Source organism: Piliocolobus tephrosceles, chromosome 16, assembly GCF_002776525.5.
Source record: "Piliocolobus tephrosceles isolate RC106 chromosome 16, ASM277652v3, whole genome shotgun sequence".
NCBI lineage: Eukaryota > Metazoa > Chordata > Mammalia > Primates > Cercopithecidae > Piliocolobus > Piliocolobus tephrosceles.
In genome coordinates this window covers 25,791,335-25,797,750 of record NC_045449.1, presented here as the reverse complement: position 1 = coordinate 25,797,750, position 6,416 = coordinate 25,791,335, and the positions used below count along the sequence as shown (strand labels likewise).

The following is a 6,416-nucleotide window of genomic DNA, read 5'->3' as shown; positions in this document are numbered from 1 at the left end:
AAAAAAAAAAAAAAAAAATTGCCAAGGTAATGTCTGCACAAATATCATTCAAGAAAAGATCTCTGTGTTCTTTCCATGGGAAAAAAAAAAAAAAAATTCCAAAAAGACCAAAGAAAAAAATTACAGAAGGGAAAACTGGACCTGTTTCTAAAGTAAAATATTAAAACTGCAATTTGAAATTCTCAAGAAAGTGCTGTATGAAATTTATGATCATTCTCATGATTTTCAGAAATTACTTTTTTCCATTTTCTTAAGAATTTTCGAAGAATACGTGAGGGAAGACAGTTCTGGAAACATTTCAAAAACGGATCAACTGAAAGTAGCAATGTAAGTATATAAAGAAAGACACTATTTTTAAACTTAATTTTTGCTTTTTAGAGACAAGGTCTTGCTTTGTTGCCCACGTTAGGGTATCCATAGCTCATTGTAGCCTTGAATTCCTGGGCTCAAGCAATCCTCCTACATCAGCCTCCTGAGTTGCTGGGACTATAGCTCACATCCCACCATGCCTGGTTGATTTTAGGAAGATGATACAGTGTACATACTGTTTGTAGCAATTAAGGTTCTAGCAGGGAACAGGTGGCACATTCAAACTGAGATATTAGAGATTATGTATAAAGGAGAAGGCATGTTTTAAGGAAACTCTAAGAGACAGTGTGATACTACACCTAAAGTAGTGATTGCAGGAAGCAGTTAGCAAAAAGTAGACACAGAGTAGGTTGTGTGGAGAGGGTCACCCAACAAAAACCATACTGCGTGGAGGGATGCAGCCAGCCCACAGGGACCCTACAGAAAGGGAGCCAAAAATATATACATCCTAACCTTACTCTCTTTCTTGTAGGGAAAGGACAGGTTAGCCTGTTGCTGTGTTATTATAGATAGAAGTAAGTTTAAGAGACTCCATTTGGCTCTATATTTGAGATGCTGTTAATCTGTGACTCTACCCCCAATCTTGTCCTTGCTAGAAACATTGCTGTGCTAATTAAAGTTGAAAGGATTTTGGGCTGTAAGGAATGTGCTTTGTTAGGCAAATGTTTAAAGCCTGCTTGTGGTTGAAGGTCAGTACCATTCCTTTAAATCTCAGTAAAAGAAAAATATCTGTCTCCTGCCCGATCCTGGGAAAATGCAACAGCTCCGTGTATCTGTATGCCTTACTGCTAATTTACTCCCTTATCTTTTTGGCAATAAATACTGAGGGAACTCAGAGACCAGTGCCAGTGTGGGTCCTCTGAAAGCACAGCACTGGTCCCCTGGGGCCCCGCTTTTCTTTCTCTATACTTTGTCTCTGTGTCTTTATTTCTTTTCTCAAGTCTCTCGTTTCCACCTAGCGAGAAGCACCCACAGGTGTGGAGGGGCAGGCCACCCCTTCATTTCTTCCCTCCAATCTTCTGCTTGTATTCCCTATGGGCCAGCTGAAAGCCAGAGAGGAGAGGAGCCTAAAGATACCCTCTGCACAGATCAGCCTTTTAAGGTACAGAGCAGGGTAAAGAACAGAGTGGATTTGAAGAGGCAAAGGCAAGATGTCCAGTATGTAGTTATGTTAGTCAGCACAAACTAATTTCTGTCACAAATAATCCCAAAATATCACTGGCTAAGACAACAAAAGTTTATTTCTCTTAGATCACGTCTTCTAATGGTTTTACCATCTTCTAGGGTCTTGGAGACCCCCTCCACTGAACTGTCTGTTTCTATACAGAAGAAAGCAAGAATGGAAGATTGGTGAGAGGTCTTATCAGGCTTAAAAATGATATACAGTTGACCCTTAAACAACACAGGTTTGAACTGTGCTAATCCTTCCACCTCTGCCAGCCCAGGGACAGTAAGACCAATCCCTCTTTCTCCTCCACCCACTCAACATGAAGATAATGAAGATGAAGACCTTCATGATAATCCACTTCCACTCAGAGAATAGTAAATATATTTTCTCTTCCTCATGATTTTCTGAGCTACATTTTCTTTTCTCAAGCTTATTTCACTCTAAGAATACAGCATATACACCATTAACTTACAAAACATGTTAATCTGTTTATGTTATCAAAAGGTTTCCGATCAACAGTCTATTAGTAGTTAAGTTTTTGGGGAGTCAAAAGTTATACGTAGATTTTCAATTGCATGGAGATTCAGTGTCCCTAACCCCAGTGTTGTTCAAGGGTTGATTGTACATCACTGGAACTGACATTTAAGTGGCCAGAACTCAGTCAGATGGTACCACCTAACTATCAGAATGCTAAGAGTGGTATGGTGCTGTGCCCAGAAGGAAGAAGAATATGAATATGCTAAGTATTACTCTTATCATGTACTATGTAACGCTCCAGTAAAAACTGGAACAGCACCCCAAAATCAATCTCATCAATATTTCTGCAGTGAAACATTTACTATCCACATTAAGTGAAACAAATAAAGATAGCTAAAAACCTCACACCAATGCAGGTAAGGCATTTGCACCAAATAAATTGTGGTGTCAAACTTTTTTATTTTTGATAAAACTTAAAGTTTTTGGAGGATTTTTGGATTTCAGATTACAGACAAGGGATTATGTGCATTATGATCCACATTGTACAAATGAAGAAATCCTCTCAAAACAGCAGCCAGGAAAGTAGAGATGAAAGTTAAACTCAGGCCTATGCCTACCAAATTTATGCTAATGTGAAGGGAAAACTGCAAATAACCAAATTACTCTCATTTTAGACATTAATTATACCAGCCCTCCGACATGGTGAAACAGGAGGTATTTCAATGAATTCCAATACTTACTGTGTCCTTTTTTTTTTGAGATGGAGTCTTGCTCTGTGCCCCAGGCTGGAGTGCAGTGGTGCGATCTCAGCTCACTGCAACCTCTGCCTCCGGGTTCAAGCAATTCTCCTGACTCAGCCTCCCGAGTAGCTGGGACTACAGGCGCGTGCCACCATGCGCGGCTAATTTTTTGTATTTTTAGTAGAAAAGGGGTTTCACTGTGTTAGCCAGGATGGTCTCAATCTCCTGACCTCATGATCTGCCCACCTTGGCCTCCCAAAGTGCTGGAATTACAGGCATGAGCCACTGCACCTGGCCCTGTATCCTATTCTTTATAAGCACTCAATATTTCAGAAGGTAGAGGGAATAGAAGGAATAAGAGGTGGTATCTTACCACAAAAAAGCCAGAATATGGTGGAAGATTTAGTTTCTTTAGTGAAAAGGAGACTCTGATAAGTATAAAGTACTAAAATGACTGATTCTGATGTGAAGAATTAGGGAACGATCCTATAAAAGGTGCTGACATGAGTGGAACTTGAAGAAACAACACAATTTTGAAAGAGGAAAGTACAGTAGTACCCCCTTAACTGTGGGGGATATGTTCCAAGACCCCTCAGGGATACATGAAACCAGAGAATTACAGTATTGAACCCAATATATACTGTGTTTTTTTCCTATACATAAATACCTGTGATACAGTTTAATTATAAATTAGGCACAGTAAGAGATTAAAAACAATAAAATAGAAGTTATAGCAATATACTATAATAAAAGCTATGTGAACATGGTCTCTCTCTCAAAATATCTTATTGTATTATACTCGCCCTTCTTGTGATAATGTGGTATGACACAATGCCGGAGTTGACTGATGCAGCACTACTTATGAATTGTTTATTTCTGGAATTTTCCATTCAGTATTTTCAGGCCATGGTGGACCATGGGTAATTGAAACTATGGAAAGTGAAACTTAGGATAAGAGGGGGCTATTACTACACTTTGGGCAAGTTGGGGAGGCTGCACAAAGATACAAAGTTGGTGGGTATTTGAAGACCTGAATAATGGCAAATTGATTTTTGTTTGTTTGGGAGCATTTGAGTGCTAAACATAATTTAAATTTTACTTAATCATCATCAAGAGGCCTGGGGAGCTTAAGAGAAATAAGAAAGAGAAGATAATGAGAAACCCAATATTGGAGAAACATTTGGCTAGGTGATGATACAATTAACCAAGAGATTATGAGAAGAATATATGTAGATACAAAAATAGGAAGGAGAAAATGCTACCTTTTGAATTTTAAACAAGTTGAGACTGAGGTGTTTGAAGCATCAATAAAGAGCTGTGTAAGTGTAGTACTCAAAAGATCAGGATTAGAAAAATAGAGTAAGTTACAGTTTGCTCAAGTTCAAAACACTACTATTACTATTATCAACTATATACCCCTAAAGAAATCCACAGAATGAGCAAGTGAGCAGAGAGAGGACAATGACAAACTCCTGTAAATTACTGTGGTGTTCAGATTTATAATATCTACTCTGGTTGCCAAGAAACTTCTTTTGTTTACTTCTTAGATCTGACCATATTAACCTCCGGTTAAGTGAAGTTATTACATGTACCATATAAATTAAGATTTACCAAGCAAGGTTCTATTCATGGTTTATTCATTCAGGGGTAAAACGATCTTCATAGCACAGTAAAACAAGCAAGGAACATGTATTGGCTTGTATTTCTGCCATTTATGTTGTAATTTCCTTGTATGTCAACACCATTGTTCACAGCCCTGCAATTTTTAAAGTATGCTGGCCAATGTGGTGAAAACATGAGCACAATACAACTCAACTTCCCTATATGCTAGTTATCATGGAAAACTTTTGGCTGACCAAAACACAAAACTCCTTTAAAAAATTGACTTTATGCACTTCAAGGTGAGTGGTTTAATACATTAAAAAACCATACACAAACACACAAAAGTTTGTAAACTTAGTATGAAAAAGTATCACTTTCATATGCAGTCCTTTTCTTAAGTTTCGTATTACTGAAGTTTAACTTCTTTTCCAAGGTTACTTTATTTACCAAAAATTAAATACCTGAAATGTTGTATTACTGAATTATTTTTTAAACTTCAAAATAACCATGGGTAGAAACTACCCTATGTTCTAAGGAAAAAGCAGACGCCTTTAATACACTTACTTGGTTTAAAATCATAATAATCACAGCAGGCAAAACAGTAAATTCACCTAGTTAGAGTCAATCCAGTGAAGCAATTCATTAATGTATACATGGATAAGAGAAATAACAAATGCTATTCACTGGATTCTTTAAATAAGCAAGCAGATTTTAGAACTTTATTTGAGTTCTTTAATCTTTGCCAAAGTCTACCTGTTTATACATAGTTGTCTGGAAACACTCAGTTGGATACTTCCAAAGAGCAAATGGCAGGTCAAGTTTAGAACACGTGACTTCCTCACTAATTATATTTAAATAGAATGCAGTGAGTGAGAAATCAGATTCCCCATAGACACTGGAGAAAGACTGAATTCTTACTCTTCAAAGAAAAATATCAAAAGGTAACATTAATTTGAAATGTTCTCAATTACATATTAGAGCCAAATGCAACTTTTACTATATATGTTAAGAGTTTTACAGTTAAAATTTGGGCTTTAAGTCATAGACTTAAGTTCTAGCTTGGGTCATTTTCTGATATGCACCCTCAGACAAGTTATGCCCCTTGTCTGAGCCCATTTACAAAATGAAGGAGTTGGTTTTGTTTATTTCTAAATCTTAAAACTATGAACTTCTCTAGTTTTTGTTGTTGTTGTTGTTGTTGTTTTAACAAAGAAAACCTCATCCCAGCACTGGGGAAATCCTATGGTTTAACCTCTTTAGTCTCTGGAGTAAATATTTAGAAGTAATATCCTAATTTGTGACCTAAACTAAAACCTTAAATTGTTGGAATAAAGGTCATGAGAAATCAAGAAAATACCAATATTTATTTCATTATTTCTTTTGTTGCTCTACTGTCCCAAATTGCCTCTCAGCCTTTGCCCCTACCCTACTCTATACTGATCTCAAGCCTCCATATTTATTGTATTGAATGTCTACTGTTTTCTTTTTTTTGCCTTTTTTAAATAGAAAAATGCCAATTAAGCTCTTTTTTAGTCTTTGGATTGTTTTTGCCTTCAGCTGGTAGCCCTCAATAGAAAATAGGTCTTCTGTCAGCAGATATTGACAACAAAGAAAGGGAAGCTTTTTATTTACTCACTAACAGTGAAAAAGCAAACATTTACATAACACATACATGTACTGATAAACACAATTAAGGATATATGCTTGCCTATTTGTAATCCATGTGTTCAATTAAAATTATCTAATTATTGTGAAACAGAGGAGGATGATGTTCAAGCTATCACTGATCGGCCTGCTCTTCATGTTTGTTAACATTCCGGGAACAACTTCAACATCAACAACCTCAAATTCTACGGCAGTATCCAGTACTGCATCAAGCCTGAATCCCAGGACCACATTTAATCCCAGGACGAGCACCAATCCCAGAATGAACACCAATCCTGGGATAAGTACAGATCTCAAAATGACCTCGAGTCCCAAGATGATTCCAAATTCCAACACAAGTCTGAATATAGCAGTGACCCCAAAGATAGCCACAACTATGAATATGAACACTGTGA

The 6,416-nt window shown here is 37.0% G+C and overlaps 1 protein-coding gene across 1 annotated transcript in view; it reads right to left on the bottom strand.

Annotated features, from left to right (window-relative positions):
* The window catches only part of NF1 (neurofibromin 1), a 243,357-nt gene that overhangs the window by 113,501 nt on the left and 123,440 nt on the right, over window positions 1-6,416 (bottom strand). The window lies entirely within an intron of this gene.